This window comes from Nerophis ophidion, linkage group LG24 (genome assembly GCF_033978795.1).
Source record: "Nerophis ophidion isolate RoL-2023_Sa linkage group LG24, RoL_Noph_v1.0, whole genome shotgun sequence".
In the NCBI taxonomy this organism is placed as follows: domain Eukaryota; kingdom Metazoa; phylum Chordata; class Actinopteri; order Syngnathiformes; family Syngnathidae; genus Nerophis; species Nerophis ophidion.
Window position 1 is genome coordinate 12,585,946 of NC_084634.1, and position 18,118 is coordinate 12,604,063.

The following is an 18,118-nucleotide window of genomic DNA, read 5'->3' on the forward strand; positions in this document are numbered from 1 at the left end:
CGGCCATGGCATGGGTGTACCTAATGAAGTGGCCCATAGCATGGCTGCCTTATTAGCATCGCCGGTAAAATGTGCGGACCAAACGATCAGGACTTTCGCATCTTGTGACACTGGAGCAACTTAAATCTGTCGATTGGTAAGTGTTTGTTTCGCATTAAATGTGGGTATCTAGTTTCAAATCTACATACAGCTAGCATAAATAGCATGTTAGTATCGATTCGCGTAGCATGTTAGCATCGATTAGCTGGCAGTCATGCTGCGACCAAATATGTCTGTCACATCAATGTGGAATGCACTCCCAACAGGTATAAAAGTAAGTGCATCTCTATATTCCTTCAAAACCGCTCTAAAACAACACCTCCAGGCAACTTTACTAATACCCTCCTCCATTCACATCCCATCTCCCAGGATTATAAACAACTCAAATGTACTTCTAATGTATATACTTGTTCTTATGCTATCTGAACTCAGTATGTTCTCTGCTGGCTGTACATATCCTACTAAATAAGACCTACACTGTTTCAATGTCCACATTTCTCTGTTGATGCAATTGTTGATGACTGAAGTTCTGATATCAACCAAAGCTCCTCATCCCACCCCCCGGATTGTAAATAATGTAAATAATTCAATGTACATACTATGATGATTAACTTGTGTGATGACTGTATTATGTTGATAGTATATATTTGTACCATGAATTGGTTAACATGGACCCCGACTTAAACAAGTTGAAAAACTTATTCGGGTGTTACCATTTAGTGGTCAATTGTTAGGAATATGTACTGAACTGTGCAATCTACTAATAAAAGTATCAATCAATCAAATCAAAGATTAGCACATAAGTCAACAACATAAACAAAACTCACCTTTGTGATTTCGTTGACTTAATCGTTGCAAATGCATCTGCAGGTTATCCATACATCTCTGTGCCATGTCTGCATTTGCACCGCCGGTAAGTAGAATGTTAGCATCAATTAGCGTAGCATGTTAGCATCGATTAGCTGGCGGTCATGCTGCAACCAAATATGTCTGATTAGCACCTAAGTCAACAACATCAACAAAACTCACCTTTGTGATTTCGTTGACTTAATCGTTGCAAATGCATCTGCAGGTTATCCATACATCTCTGTGCCATGTCTGTCTTAGCATCGCCGGTAAAATGTGCACAAACTCTGGCAAATTCAATGGGGGTCTGGCGGCAGATTTCTTGCCAGTGGTGCAACTTGAATCCCTCCCTGTTAGTGTTGTTACACCCTTCGACAACACACCGACGAGGCATGATGTCTCCAAGGTTCCAAAAAATAGTCGAAAAAACGGAAAATAACAGAGCTGAGACCCGGTGTTTGTAATGTGAAAATGAATATGGCGGGTGTGTTACCTCGGTGATGTCACGTTCTGACATCATCGCTAAAAGACCAATAAATTTGCCAAAATTCACCCATTTAGAGTTCGAAAATCGGTTAAAAAAATACATGGTCTTTTTTCTGCAACATCAAGGTATATATTGACACTTACATAGGTTTGGTAATAATGTTCCCCTTTAAGTGGTTGTTGGCGTCATATATGGCAAAGATGAAAATGCAGCCTCCTACCAAATAGGACCTCCTCTAAAGGGTCGTGAAACGGGTGGGAATCGTCTCCACGGTCCTGCTGGCATAAAGTCCATGGAGGGATTACGGATTGCAGCAATTCAACGTCCCAGCAGGGCAAACGATCCTCTGCAGTCTGACTTTGTTGTCGGCAGAGGCCGCCTCGTATCTCAGCATGATGGAGAGGCTGAGATGGACAAAGAAGTGCACGGTCATCCTGGAGCTTCCTTACGTAAGGAACAACCAAATACCAATATCCAGGGCTGGGTCTCGAACTCAAATGCAACCTGTCGGTTTGTGAAAAATAAATAAAATTGATACATTTTATGACTAAAAAAAAATGCTCCATCACCGGAATTTTACGGTCAAATTTAAATTGAAAACTGACATTGTTGTCTTTACGTTGAAATAATGTTGACTGAGCACCATTAAATATATGGGCATTTTTTTACAGTGCCTTGCTATAAATAGAAAAAAAACAAAAACAATTTTCCAGCGACTAAACTGCCAGTTTTTTTTGTTTTACAAATGCCAGTCACCCTTTGGCGGGCTACACAAAATGACATGGCGGGCCAGATTTGGCCCTCGGGCCCCACTTTGGGCAACCCTGATTTAAACGTACTGTATAAATCAGTGGACAATTCAATTGCTAACCACATCTCCATAAAAGCTTTGACAAAATTTGAATTTGGGACGACATATTTACTAGCACGAGGTTGTCAAACCGTTTATTTTTTATCCAGGGCCACTACGCAAATTTTTGGACTCAGAAAGCCACTTTGAACACACCAAATGAACTGGAAAATCACATTGAATCATGTTGCAGGACAAATTAAATGAAGTGACAGCCCACAATAAATAATTTGTGGAAAAACCCCATTCAGTTACATGGCAGGCCACTCTAAATAATATGGCAAATCAGATTGGAGGATGTGGCAGACCACTTTTAATAACATAAAATGACGTGACAGAACACAGAAAAAGATGTGGCTGGCCACAATAAATAATTTGGGGAAAAAAACCCTTTCAGTGATGTGGCAGGCCACTCTAAATAACATGGCGAATCATATTGGGTGATGTGGCAGACCACTTTTAATAACGTAAAATGATGTGACAGAACACAGAAAAAGATGTGGCTGGCCACAATAAATAATTTGGGGAAAATAACGTTTCAGTGATGTGGCAGGCCACTCTAAATAACATGGCGAATCACATTGGATGATGTGGCAGACCACTTTAAATAACGTAAAATTATGTGACAGAACACAGAAAAAGATGTGGCTGGCCACAATAAATAATTTGGGGAAAAAACCCTTTCAGTGATGTGGCAGGCCACTCTAAATAACATGGCGAATCACATTGGATGATGTGGCAGACCACCTTTAATAACGTAAAATGATGTGACAGAACACAGAAAACGACGTGGCTGGCCACAATAAATAATTTGGGGAAAAAAACCTTTCAGTGATGTGGCAGGCCACACTAAATAACATGGCGAATCACAATGGATGATGTGGCAGACCACTTTTAATAACGTAAAATGATGTGACAGAACACAGAAAAAGATGTGGCTGGCCACGATAAATAATTTGGGGAAAAAACCCTTTCAGTCATGTGGCAGGCCACACTAAATAACATGGCGAATCACATAGGATGATGTGGCGGACCACTTTTAATAACGTGACAGGCCACATAAAATGACGTGACAGAACACAGAAAAAGATGTGGCGATCCACAAAAACGTAACTATATGGTTGCCCTCAGAAAGTTACATTGAATGAAGTGGCGGGCCACTTAAATGATTAAGAAGACCACGTTAAATGACGTTGTAGACCAGGGGTAGGGAACCTATGGCTCTAGAGCCAGATGTGGCCCTTTTGATGACTGCACCTGGCTCTCAGATAAATCTTAGCTGACATTGCTTAACGCGATAATTATGAAAAATTTGGCTGGTAATGACGGTGCTAAAAATAACGTGCAAAATATAAAACATTCTCATGCATTTATATCCATCCATCCGTTTTCTACCGCACCTGTTCAAGAAGTCGCATTAATGGTAAGAAGTATTTTATGTCACGATGGAGGGGGGGTTGCAGCTTGCTGCGGGGTCATTCTCCCAGGAAGGCAGACGGACTACTCGGGACATGGCATTTAGGTAAAAACATGATTTAATTTTAACTAAAAAAATACATAAACAAAAATCGCTCACAGCGGAGGCACAACTTGGGCTAAAGAACAAAGCTAACGCATAAACAGACTAAGAAGATAAATCAAACACAACTTACTTGGCATGGCATGAAGCACGAAACTATGGCAAGGCATGAAACAAGTCAGCACAGGACGACTGACTGGCAAAGACGAGCTCAAATACAGCCTCTGATTAGTGCTCGGGAAGCAGGTGAGCGGGCGTTTTGTCCACCAGACACAGGTGGACAAAATGAGCAACCAAGGAAACCAGACAAGGGAGTGGAAAAAAAACAGGAACTTAAAGAGTCCAAAGGACAAACAGCACATGGCCAAACAAAAACATGATCAAGAGACATGACATTTTATTTATTATTGGTTAGCTTCAGAATAACAATGTTAGTAAATAGAATAAGAGACTTATTATACTCTAAAAATGTTGGTCTTACTTAAAAATGCACGCATTTAGTTGTATTCAGTGTTAAAAAATATGATATGGCTCTCACGGAAATACATTTTGAAATATTTGGCTTTCATGGCTCTCTCAGCCGAAAAGGTTCCCGACCCCTGTTGTAGACCATATAAGATGATGTGGCAGACCACATTGAATAATGTGGCCAAACACATTAAATGATATAGTAGGCCACATTAAATAATGCTGTGGTAGATTATGTTGAATGACGTGTCAGCCCAAAATGGAAAAATGGTGCAGGCTATTTTACACTTTAAATAACGTGACAGGCCACATAAAATGATGTGTCAGTATGGGCCACAAACAATGTTACTGAATGGGTGCCCTCAGAAAGCCACATTGAATTAAGTTGCAGGCCAAATTAAGTGATGTGGAAGACCACTTTGAATTACATGGCGAACCGTGTTAAAGGTTGTGGAAGACCACTTTAAATGATGTTGCAGGCCATGTAAAATTATGTCGTAGCAGACCACTTTGAACGACAGGTCAGCCCAAATTGAATCATCAGGCAGGCCACTGTGAATTGACCAATGTGAATCAGACCACTTTGAATGTTGTTGCAGGCCATGTAAAATTATCTCGTGGCAGACCACTTTTTAAAAGACAGGTCAGCCCAAATTGAATCATCAGGCAGGCCAAAGTTAATTGACCAATGTGAATACGACCACTTTGAATGTTGTTGCAGGCCATATAAAATTATCTTGTGGCAGGCCACTTTATATTATGTCGTGGCAGACCACTTTGAATGAGAGGTATGTCCAATTTGAATCATCAGGCAGGCCAAAGTGAATTGACCAATGTGAATCCGACCACTTTGAAGGTTGTTGCAGGCCATATAAAATTATCTTGTGGCAGGCCACTTTAAATTATGTTCTGGCAGACCACATTTAAAAGACAGGTCAGCCCAAATTGAATCATCAGGCAGGCCACAGTGAATTGACCAATGTGAATCAGACCACTTTGAATGTTGTTGCAGGCCGTTTAAAATTATCTTGTGGCAGGCCAATTTAAATTATGTCGTGGCAGACCACTTTGAATGACAGGTCAGCCCAATTTGAATCATCAGGCAGGCCAATGTGAATTGACCAATGTGAATCAGACCACTTTGAAGGTTGTTGCAGGCCATTTAAAATTATCTTGTGGCAGGCCACTTTGAATGACAGGTCAGCCCAAATTGAATCATCAGGCACTGTGAATTGACCAATGTGAATCAGACCACCTTGAATGATGTTGCAGGCCATATAACATTATCTCGTGGCAGGCCACTTTAAATTATGTCGTGGCAGACCACTTTGAATGACAGGTCAGCCCAAATTGAATCATCAGGCAGGCCAATGTGAATTGACCAATGTGAATCCGACCACTTTGAATGTTGTTGCAGGCCATATAACATTATCTTGTGGCAGGCCACTTTTAATTATGTCGTGGCAGACCACTTTGAATGACAGGTCAACCCAAATTGAATCATCAGGCAGGCCAAAGTGAATTGACCAATGTGAATCCGACCACTTTGAATGTTGTTGCAGGCCATGTAAAATGATCTTGTTGCAGGCCAATTTAAGTTATGTTGTGGCAGACCACTTTGAATGACAGGTCAGCCCAAATTGAATCATCAGGCAGGCCACTGTGAATTGACCAATGTGAATCAGACCACTTTGAAGGTTGTTGCAGGCCATATAACATTATATTGTGGCAGGCCACCTCAAATTATGTCATGGCAGACACCTTTGAATGACAGGTCAGCCCAAATTAATTCATCAGGCACTGTGAATTGACCAATGTGAATCCGACCACCTTGAATGATGTTGCAGGCCATATAACATTATCTTGTGGCAGGCCACTTTTAATTATGTCATGGCAGACCACTTTGAATGACAGGTCAGCCCAAATTGAATTGTCAGGCAGGCCAATGTGAATTGACCAATGTGAATCAGACCACTTTGAATGTTGTTGCAGGCCATATAAAATTATCTTGTGGCAGGCCACATTAAATTATGTCGTGGCAAACCACTTTTAATGACAGGTCAGCCCAAATTGAATCATCAGGCAGGCCACTGTGAATTGACCAATGTGAATCAGACCACTTTGAATGTTGTTGCAGGCCAATTTGAGTAATAGGGCAGATCATTTTAAATTAAGTGACGGACTATTTTGAAAAATGTGGCGGGCCACTAAAATGATGTGGCAGACCATGTCAAATGATGTAGCAGGCCATATAAAAAGATGAGTGGGGGGAGGGGGCACAAAAATGAGGGTCACAAAAATGACATGCAAGACCACATTAAATCGGAATTGGAATTGGGGGTTAAATCACCATAAATGATTCCCGGGCGTGGCACCGCTGCTGCCCACTGCTGCCCACTGCTCCCCTCACTTCCCAGTGGGTGATCAAGGGGATGGGTCAAATGCAGAGGACAAATTTCACCACACCTAGTGTGTGTGTGACAATCATTGGTACTTTTACTTTAATTTAACTTTAAATGATGTGGCAGGCCACAATAAATAATGTAGTGGCAGACCGATTTCAATGAAATGGCGAGCCACAATAAATGACATAGCAGGCCAACTTAAATAATGTGGCAGACCACTTTGAATGATATAGTAGGCCAAATTAAATAATGTGGAAGGCCACATTAAAAGAGGTGGCGGGCCAGATATGGCACCTGGGCCTTGAGTTGTGACAAAGGACAACAAACTAACATCCCACGCATATTATCTTTGGTGAAGTTTGCTTATAATAAAATAATCATGGTAATAAAATAATTTTACCTGGCCTATATGTCGTTGTCTTCCCCTTCATTTTGGTGTTGGGCTACGGGCCAGCCTGCAACACGTGGGGAACTTGTCCGGGATTCGAACCAGGGAGGCCAAACCGTGACACATTTAAAATAGGTGGAAATGAATCAGATAACAGTAAAAAAATACAGACATAATAATAATAATAATAATATTGTGAGATCGACAGGCAGATTGGTGCGGCGTATTCAGTAATGCGGACGCTGTATCGATCCGTTGTGGTGAAGGAGCTAAGCCGGAAGGCAAAGCTCTCAATTTACTAGTCGATCTACGTTCCCGCACGTTCCACCGGTAGGATGCCACGGGGAAGACCCAGGACACGTTGGGAAGACTATGACTCCCAGCTGGCCTGGGAACGCCTCGGAATTGGACGAAATGGCTGGGGAGAGGGAAGTCTGGGCTTCCCTGCTTAGGCTGCTGCCCCCGCGACCCGACCTCGGATAAGCGGAAGAAGATGGATGGATGTTATATATACTGTAATATTATACATTGTAATTGTTATATATTGTATCCATTATATACAATTATTATATATCAGTATATATATACTATATACTGTATATATAATAAGTAAAAATTACATATATGTTATATTTTATATTGCTACTACAGTACATTTTTAGTCCTGCATTATCGTTTCCATCATTACACTTTCCACATTTTGTAACTGCGCTACTTTGTGGAACAATTTCCCTTGTGGATCATTAAAGTTTGTCTAAGTCTAAGTCTAAACCCGAGGTGTCAAGGTGGTTTTCACTGAGGGCCACATCGCAGTTATGTTTGGCCCCAGAGGGCCGCTTCTAACAGTGAATACTGTTCAGACACATTTTGTTAGTAGAATTTTTTTTTAAACTAAAATGTCCAAAAAATATAGCTGGTTGCGATAAGTTTAGCTTAAAATGTAGTGTATATTTTTGTAAATGGATAAACTGTATTGCTGTTTTTATGGTTAAAAAAAAAGGCAACTCAGTTGCCAGAATTTGACGGTAAAATTGGTATTTGTTTATTTTCTATAAATAAAAAAATGCAATTTTACAGAAAAATTTAAACATTGGAGCTACAAGTTTTTGTTTGTTTGGTTTTTTTTACGGCAAATTAACAACTTTAGATTTTTCCGGTGTATTACTATAAATGCCAAAACGCCACCACAGTTCATTACAGTAAAAAAAAAAAAAAAAGTACTTTTTTGTTCATTTAGAGAAAAATGCTCTAAAAAAAAAAAAAGTAAATTTTGCAGTTTTACCAAGACATCTAGTGCAATTTGATGGATAACTTGCTTTGAAATCCTTATTAGGATTTATTTCTATATTTAAAAAAAATGTTTTGAATGTTTGATAATACATTTTTGCATAATTAAACACTATTTAAGTTAACATCATTTACAGTTACATGGAGAACTTTTTTTTTATCCCCCAAAAAAGAAATAAATAATATATTTAGTAAGAATTTTTACAATAGTTTATTGCTACATATTATTTCCAGGCTTTCGAGGGCCAAATAAAATGAATTGACAGACCACATCTGGCCCCTGGGGCCTTGAGTTTGACGCCAGTGATCCAAACCAACATATTTTCTTTCAACGCACTCCGAGTTCCTCCCAAGACTGTGAAACGCTCTCCTGACAAATCCTTCAGAATGATTTCTTGATTTTCCGATCATTTCTGCTGTTGTTGACGTCGGTTTGTTTCATCCCCCGCCTTGCCGTCTCGCTTGAACCACACGTGCGTTTGAAGTCAGGTACAAAGTCCTTCCAGTTCTCCGTTCAAATGTTGTCTCCAAAACTGGGGGGGGGGGGGTGAAAAAAAAAAACAAGTCTTCTGATCAAAAGCCGCTTATAAGACAGAAATAGTCGGCGTGACTCGAGAATGGAGCGTTCAAAAAGGCCCGAGGCATGAGCCATGTGCATTTTGGCGAATTGAATGGCAAGTTGGTGAACTTCTCGGAGAAGCTTTCCACACTGCAAGCCGAAGTTATGATCGGTTAGAGATCCAGAATGGAAAATTAGAGCTGACATGTTGAAACCGTATCTACAATCCGGCCCAGGCCGGGTCATGCTGTGAACACCCTGGCGAGACCTGTGCGGAGCGGCTTATAGACAAAACACGCAACCATGGACCATGGGTGTCAAACTCTGGCCCGTGGGCCAAATTTCTCTACAACCTGTCGTCATGTCCGCTTTTCCGCCATACAATCAGCGTGCCGGCCCAGTCACGTAACATATGCGGATTCTACACACACACAAGTGAATGCAAGGCATACTTGGTCAACAGCCATACAGGTCACACTGAGGGGTGGCCGTATAAACAACTTTAACACTGTTACAAATATGCACCACACTGTGAACCCACACCAAACAAGAATGACAAAAACACATTTCGGGAGAACATCCGCACTGTAACATAACATCAACACAACGGAACAAATACCCAGAACCCCTTACAGCACTAACTCTTTCGGGACGCTACTATATACACCCCCGCTAACAACACAACTCGATTTTGCATGTCACTATAAAGTTATATAAGCCTTGCTTGTTCAATATTCAATGCAAAACTTGTTTGGGTCCCTATTAAAAGGTTATGTTGTTCAACCTTGGCCCCCGGCTTTGTTCAGTTTAGAATTTCGGCCCACTCTGTATTTGAGTTTGACACCCCTAGCATAGACACACATACCCCTACGTATTGGCCGCTGCATTTCAGCTAATTTAATTTATTTTACTTACAGTACATCCTCTGTGTATTTAATGCGTATTTGAATGTCTCATGACACATTATTTCCGATAGTTGTTTGTGTGCCATGTTGTTCCAGACCACAGCAATTGTTACCGTGTCATTGCAGACCACAGTAAACACAACCATGTTATTCCAGACCACAGCAAACATTACCGTGTCGTTCCAGACTACAGCAAATATCACCATGTTGTTCCAGACCACAGCAAACATCACCGTGTTGTTCCAGACCACAGCAAACGTTATCGTATTGTTGCAGACCACAGTAAACACAACCATGTTGTTCCAGACCACAGCAAACATGACCATGTCGTTCCAGACCACAGCAAACATTACCATGTTGTTCCAGACCACAGCAAACATCACCATGTTGTTCCAGACCAAAGCAAACGTTAGCCAGCCTGCAAGGATGATAATAAATCCATTAGAAGAAGACAGCCTGTCGTTTCCTAGAACTTGGACACACACATCTATACATTTGGCCATTCTAAGACAGTCATTTCCAGGAGTTATCTCACCCTAATGTTTTCCAAATATTACAATTTCAACGGAGATTTGCGTCAGTAGTCATTTTGATTGTAGGCTAATATAGATAATAGACACTTACACCATGTGTTGCCTTCATTATAACACCTATATAAGACTTTTATAGTCATTTTGATAGTAGGCTAATATAGACAATAGACACTTACACCATGTGTTGCCTTCATTATAACACCTATATAGGACTTTTATAGTCATTTTGATAGTAGGCTAATATAGATAATAGACACTTACACCATGTGTTGCCTTCATTATAACACCTATATAAGACTTTTATAGTCATCTTGATAGTAGGCTAATATAGATTTTAGACAATTACACCATGCGTTGCCTTCATTAAAACACTTATATAAGGCTTATTATTAATGTTTTTTTGTATTTTTGGTCCAATATGGGTCTTCAAACATTTCGGGGTTCCGACCCCCGCCCGAGGCGATCACTTGAGCAAAAAGGGAAAAAAACTTTTGAACTATTCAGCACGGCCGGGATTTACGGCGGTGGAACGGTTACTCACCTCTAAAGTTATGCCATTTATTCTGTTACTTCCCTGATAGCGGCTCACATCTGTTGGCCTCGACTCGGCTCAGCGGCGGCTCAGCCCGCGCAATGTTATCCTTTCCACCTCATCCCCGTCTGAAAAGAGAGCCATAAATTTCCCCGTCATGATCTCCGAGTGGCTTCAACAACAAAAAAAATAAAAAAAATGGTGCTCTGTAAATCCAGACCTTTTTTATTTATATTTGCGTGTCAGAAGCCCTTTCATGGATTTTGACTTCGCTTTGGGTCAAGCATCCATTACCCAGAGGGGCTGGCTTTCAGCTCCGAAAGTACTTACACGTCTGCCTAAACGTATCACTTTATGCCTGTGGAGTCTTTCACGGGCTCCTGAGGCCATTCTGGCTTTTTGTCCACCAAACGTTTTATGCTGGCATGAATGCACAAAGGTGAGCTTTAAAACAATTAATATAATGTTCTTCAACAATTCGCCTCGTTCTCCTTACGACCCATCCTAAGTTGCTAAAAAACGAGATTTCGCTAATTTGGCCCCGCAAAGGACTCACAATAGCGTGTCAAGATAAAAAAGTAAAGAAAAAAAAAAATTCTGACATGTGCGGAGAGATCAACGGGAGATACTTGGACCCGGCCCGCTCTGATCTATTGCGATGGGAAGGCATTTGAGGCACTCGTCCAATCCTAACTCAGTTTAATGGCCCCACCCCCCCGCCCCCGAAAACCCAAAGTAGCCAGTTCAGGATGTATTATGCGAGCTAATGATTCCAATATGCGATGCACCTGAATGAGGGAGGAAATTCAATCCCAGAGTTCATTGAGAGGTTTCCCCGAACACAACAGAGTACAGTCGTCCCTCGTTTGTCAGGGCTAATTGGTTCACCGCCTCACCATGTTTAACGAGTTGACGCTAAGTAGGATTACTAAAGTGCCATCAAAAAAAGGAATAATTTAACTGCACATTTTTGGGGAATTTTGCCAATCATTAAATAGATAGATAGATAGCTAGATAGTACACAGAGTACACAGAAAGTTTTTTTGGGGGGCATTGTAACATGTAAAAATCGACTCGTTCTTGGCGGTTAGCGATGCAGCTAATGTTAGCTATCAACTTGACCACTAAATCCCTTTAAAAATACATTCAAAAACCTTCAACAATACGTTCTGTAACCTGTATAATAACCAAACTGTAGCAACATTGTTATTGTAAAAGTGAACATTGAGGAACTCTTTTTCCAGCGTAGTAGCACAGTGTTAGTCGCAAAAGCTAACTACGGAAATAGATAAACTAGCTTGTATGTCAGTACGCATCGCGTTAGTTTTTTTGGCCTGTTTTTTACAATCTTTATGAGAGACAAGAAGACAAACTTTTGATGGGTTTTTTTGCATTATAACGTGTAAAAAATTGGCTTGTTCTTGGTGGCTAGTAATGCAGCTAATGGCTAAATCACTTTAAAAAGGCATTCAAAAACCGTCAACAATTCTTAATTTACTGTAGCAACATTGTTATTGTAAGAATGAACACTGAGGAACTATTATTCTAGCGTACTAACACAGTGTTCGCCGCAAAAGCTAACTACGGAAATAGATAAGCTAGCTTGTACGTCAGCACGAATCACGTTTGTTTAATTGTTAGTTTTTTTGGCCTGTCGTTCACAATCTTTATGAGAGACAAGAAGACAAAAGTTTGTTTGTTTTTTTGCATTATAATGTGTAAAAAAATTGGCTTGTTCTTGGAGGCTAGTAATGCGGCTAATGTCTAACTCACTTTAAAAATGCATTCAAAAAGCATCAACAATACTTCATTTACGTTGTGTAACCTGTATAATAACCAAACTGTAGCAACATTGTTATTGTAAGAGTGAACAATGAGGAACTATTTTTCTAGCGTACTAACACAGTGTTTGCTGTAAAAGCTAATGACGGGAAGAGATAAGCTAGCTTGTATGTCAGCACAAATCGCGTTTGTCGTTCACAATCTTTATGAAAGACAAGAAGACAAACGTTTGTTTTGTTATTTTGCATTATAACGTGTAAAAAAATGGCTTGTTCTTGGTGGCTAGCAATGCAGCTAATTGCTAAATCACTTTAAGAATGCATTCTAAAACTGTCAACAATTCTTCATTTTTGTTGCGTAACCTGTATAATAACCAAACTGTAGCAACCTTGTTATTGTAAGAGTGAACACAGAGGAACTCTTTTTCTAGCGTACTAGCACAGTGTTAGCCGCAAAAACTAACAACAGAAAGAGATAAACTAGCTTGTACAGCAGCACGAATCACAGGTTTTTTTTTGGCCTGTCGTTCACAATCTTTATGAAAGACAAGAAGACAAAAGTTTTTGGGTTTTTTTTGCATTATAACGTGTAAAAAAAATTGGCTTTTTCTTGGTGGCTAGTAATGCGGCTAATGGCTAACTCACTTTAAAAATGCTTTCAAAAATCGTCAACAATACTTCATTTACGTTCTGTTACCTGTATAACAACCAAACCGTAGCAACATTGATATTGTAAGAGTGAACACTGAAGAACTGTTTTTCTAGCGCACAAACACAGTGTTAGCCACTAAAGCTAATGACGGAAAGAGATAAGCTAGCTTGTACGTCAGCACAAATCGCGTTTGTCGTTCACAATCTTTATGAGAGACAAGAAAAACAAAAGTTTGTTTGTTGGTTTTTTTTGCATTGTAACGTGTAAAAAAATTGGCTTGTTCTTGGTGGCTAGTAATGCAGCTAATGGCTAAATCACTTTAGAAATGCATTCAAAAACCGTCAACAATTCTTCATTTACATTGTATAACCTGTATAATAACCAAACTGTAGCAACTTTGTTATTGTAAGAGTGAACACATAGGATCTCGTTTTCCAGCGTACTAACACATCGGCGTGTGACGGTGTTAGCCGCAAAAGCGAACTGCGTAAAGAGATAAGCTGGCTTGTACGTCAGCACGCATCTCGTTAGTTTTTTGGGCCTGTCGTTCACAATCTTTATGAGACACAAGAAGACAAAAGTGTCACGCTCATGGGATCGGGTTTGGTTTTTGTCATGTTTGGTTTTATTTTTTAGAAACTCAGTTCCTGTTCCTGCACTTCCTTGTTTTCTTTATTACCATGTCAACTCATTGATTTTCACCTTGCCCTCATGCCACGCCCCTATCCCCATGTCATGCACCTGTTTTCAATCATCATAGCTATTATTTAAACCGGGAAGTTGCCAGGAAGTCAGCCTGGCAAATTTACATATCCCTCAACCCGATTCATGCCAAGCCATGCTGTTTTTTCATTCCCTTGTCTCAGACGCAGTACATTTTTGTTATTTATGTCACAGTTGTATGGTTTTGTTTTTGTCTATAGTCATGCCATTGTGCTAGTTTTGTTTTCAGTAGCTAAATGTTTGTACGTCCTTGTGAGCGCCCTTTGTTTGCCTTTTTTGTAGTTTATTAGTGTAAAAAATTAAAATGTACTCACATTCACGTCTCGCTCATGCCAATTTGCCTTTGCAACGGAGAAACAATCCAAGTCATAGTCCAAGTCCTGACAAAAAGTTTGTTTGTTTTTTTGCATTGTAACATGTAAAAAAATGGTCTTGTTCTCGGTGGCTAGTAATGCAGCTAATGGTTAAATCACTTTAAAAACAGACAACAATACTTCATTTACGTTGCATAACCTGTATAATAACCAAACTGTAGCAACATTGTTATTGTAAGAGTGAACATTGAGGAACTCTTTTCCTAGCGTAGTAGCACAGTGTTAGTCACAAAAGCTAACTACGGAAATAGATAAACTAGCTTGTATGTCAGTACGCATCGCGTTAGTTTTTTGGGCCTGTCTTTTACAATCTTTATGAGAGACAAGAATACAAACTTTTGATGGTTTTTTTTGCATTATAACGTGTAAAAAATTGGCTTGTTCTTGGGGGCTAGTAATGCAGCTAATGGCTAAATCACTTTAAAAATGCATTCAAAAACCGTCAGCAATTCTTCATTTACTGTAGCAACATTGTTATTGTAAGAGTGAACACTGAGGAACTATTATTCTACCGTACTAGCACAGTTTTAGCCGCAAAAGCTAACTACGGAAAGAGATAAGCTAGCTTGTACGTCAGCACGAATCACGTTTGTTAAATTGACCTGTCGTTCACAATCTTTATGAGAGACAAGAAGACAAATGTTTGTTGTTGTTTTTTTTTGCATTATAAAGTGTAAAAAATTGGCTTTTTCTTTGTGGTTAGTAATGCAGCTAATGGCTAAATCACTTTAAAAATGCATTCAAAAACCGTCAACAATACTTCATTTACGTTGCGTAACCTGTATAATAACCAAACTGTAGCAACATTGTTATTGTAAGAGTGAACATTGAGGAACTCTTTTTCTAGCGTACTAACACAGTGTTAGCCGCAAAAGCTAACAACGGAAAGCGATAAGCTAGCTTGTACTTCACGAATCGGGTTTGTTTTTTTGGCCTGTCGTTCACAATCTTTATGAGAGACAAGAAGACAAACGTGTGTTGTTGTTTTTTTGCAGTTTTTGTGTAAACAATCGGCTTCTTCTTGGTGGTTAGCAAAGCAGCTAATGGGTAAATCACTTTAAAAATGCATTCAAAAAGTGTCAACAATACTTCATCCACGTTCTGTAACCTGTATAATAACCAAACTGTAGCAACATTTTTATTGTAAGGGTGAACACTGAAGAACTATTTTTTTTAGCGTTTTAACACAGTGTTAGCCGCAAAAGCTAACTATGGAAAGAGTTAAGCTAGCTTGTACGTCACGAATCGGGTTTGTTTATTTGGCCAGTCGTTCACAATCTTTATGAGAGACAAGAAGACAAACGTGTGTTTTGTTTTTTTTTGCATTATATGTGTAAACAATCGGCTTCTTCTTGGTGGTTAGCAAAGCAGCTAATGGCTAAATCACTTTAAAAATGCATTCAAAAAGTGTCAACAATACTTCATCCACGTTCTGTAACCTGTATGATAACCAAACTGTAGCAACATTTTTATTGTAAGGGTGAACACTGAGGAACTATTTTTTTTAGCGTTTTAACACAGTGTTAGCCACAAAAGCTAACTATGGAAAGAGTTAAGCTAGCTTTTACGTCACCACGTATCGCGTTTGTCGTTCACAATCTTTATGAGGGACAAGAAGACAAAAGTTTTTGGGTTTTTTTGCATTGTAATGTGTAAAAAAATGGCTTGTTCTTGGTGGCTAGTAATGCAGCTAATGGCTAAATCAATTTAAAAATGCATTAAAAAACCATCAATAATACTTCATTCACATTCCTCAACCTGTATAATAACCAAACTGTAGCAACATTGCTATTTTAAGAGAGAACACAGAGAAACTTGTTTTGTAGCGTACTAACACATCGGCGTGCTACGGTGTTAGCCGCAAACGCTAACTACAAAAAGACATAAAAAAGCTTATATGTCAGCACGAATTGCGTTTGTTTTTTTGACCTATCGTTCACAATCTTTATGAGAGACAAGAAGACAACGGTTTGTTTGTTTTTTTTGCATTATGAAGTGTAAAAAAATCGGCTTTTTCTCGTGGCCTAAAGACGCGTGAACGGTTTTTGTCATCCCGAATAAATACGGAAGGAAACAAAGAGAGCAAAGTGAGTACTAAAATAAAAACACTACGCAGTTTTCTGGAGAGACTTGGACTGAATGAAGCAGTCATTTCGGGTCCGGAGTGCCAAGATCTTGTTCTCCCCTTCTGGGACGCCTGTTTAAACCGGCGTGATTACTTGCCAATACAAAATGTCACGGAACTTTTTAATTAAGTTGAGGATGTAATTAAAAATGGGGGGCGGCAAACTCTATTAGCATTTGTAAGACTGCCAGCCTGCGTGACATCAGGTCACTTTTAAACCACTTGATTATCCTCCACTCGAGATGTACACATTTTAATTATAAGTCGTGTATTTATCAAATTATTTTCCGTCGGTAATGAGTTGGTTACTCTAAATATTATCTGTCCATTATCCTCCACTCGTTCAGCTCCACTGGGAGATCATCGAGGTGTTCCCAGCCGGGAGACATAATCCTTGTGGGGTGTTGTCGGGACGGATGGAGGAGGGGCCCCCATGGACCTACCATCCGAGGTCGCCACTCGGGGTTGGGAGCTTTGGCTTTCGCTTGCAGAAACCATTGAACTATTTGCTATACTACTTTTCTTACCTATTCGGACCTACTGTTGTGTATTTGGGATCTGCATAAGTCCTGAAAAAGTCCAATCAAACCAAGAAAACAACCTTGACTTCTTTCATACGTCCGGGAAACAAGCTATTTGGAACTTGTTCATTTGGTGATTGTGGAGGGACGGAGCCGACGAGCCGACGGAAGGATAAGACGGACAACGGTCCTAACCGAGATGGCAGCCAGGAGGCGGAGCATGTAGCGGAGCGCACTTGGAGCGACACCGCAGCAATCCGAGTCAGGTGCGTAAACGACACACCTGCTCTCAATCCCTGCATCTTCTGCTGCAGCATAAAAGGGGAGAAGGAGGAGCAATCATGGCAGAAGTAGGAGAGGAAACACCCGATGACGAAGACGACGAGAACGACCAGGAAGGCGCGCAGAGACGAGCAGGAAGAGAGGTCGCGCTAGAAATTGGTGCGACCGACTGGAACGAAAACTTGGTTGTTAAAATAATAAACAAGAGTCAAACCTGCTACCATGTGTCTTGCATCGATGGTCCTTGCAACCCACACGATGACAGCTGGAGACCTGTCACAGTGATGTTTTTAAAGGCCGTCTGCAAAATGTTGACCAAAGATCCACTGTTAAATGTTATGTAGACCACTAGGGAGTCATTTCAGAGGATTGGTTTGGTCAGATCTAGTCTTAGACTGGTCAGATCTAGTACCACACTTAGATTGGTCGGATCTAGTAACAAACCTAGATTGGTCAGATCATAATCACACTTAGATTGGTAAGATCTAGTATCAAACTTAGATTGGTCAGATCTAGAATCAAAATCTCAATGGTCAGATCTAGTATCACACTTAGATTGGTCAGATCTAGTATCAAACTCAGATTGGTCAGATCTAGTATCACACTTAGATTGGTCAGATCCAGTATCCGATTTAGATTGATCAGATCTAGTATCAAACTTATATTACTCCATATCTACTACCATGAATTGATTAACGTGGATCCGGACTTAAGCAAGTTGAAAAACTTATTCTGGTGTTACCATTACGTGGTCAATTGTACGGAATGTGTACTGTACTGTGCAATCTACTAATAAAAGTATCACTCAATCAATCCATACAATCAAACTTAGATTGGTAAGA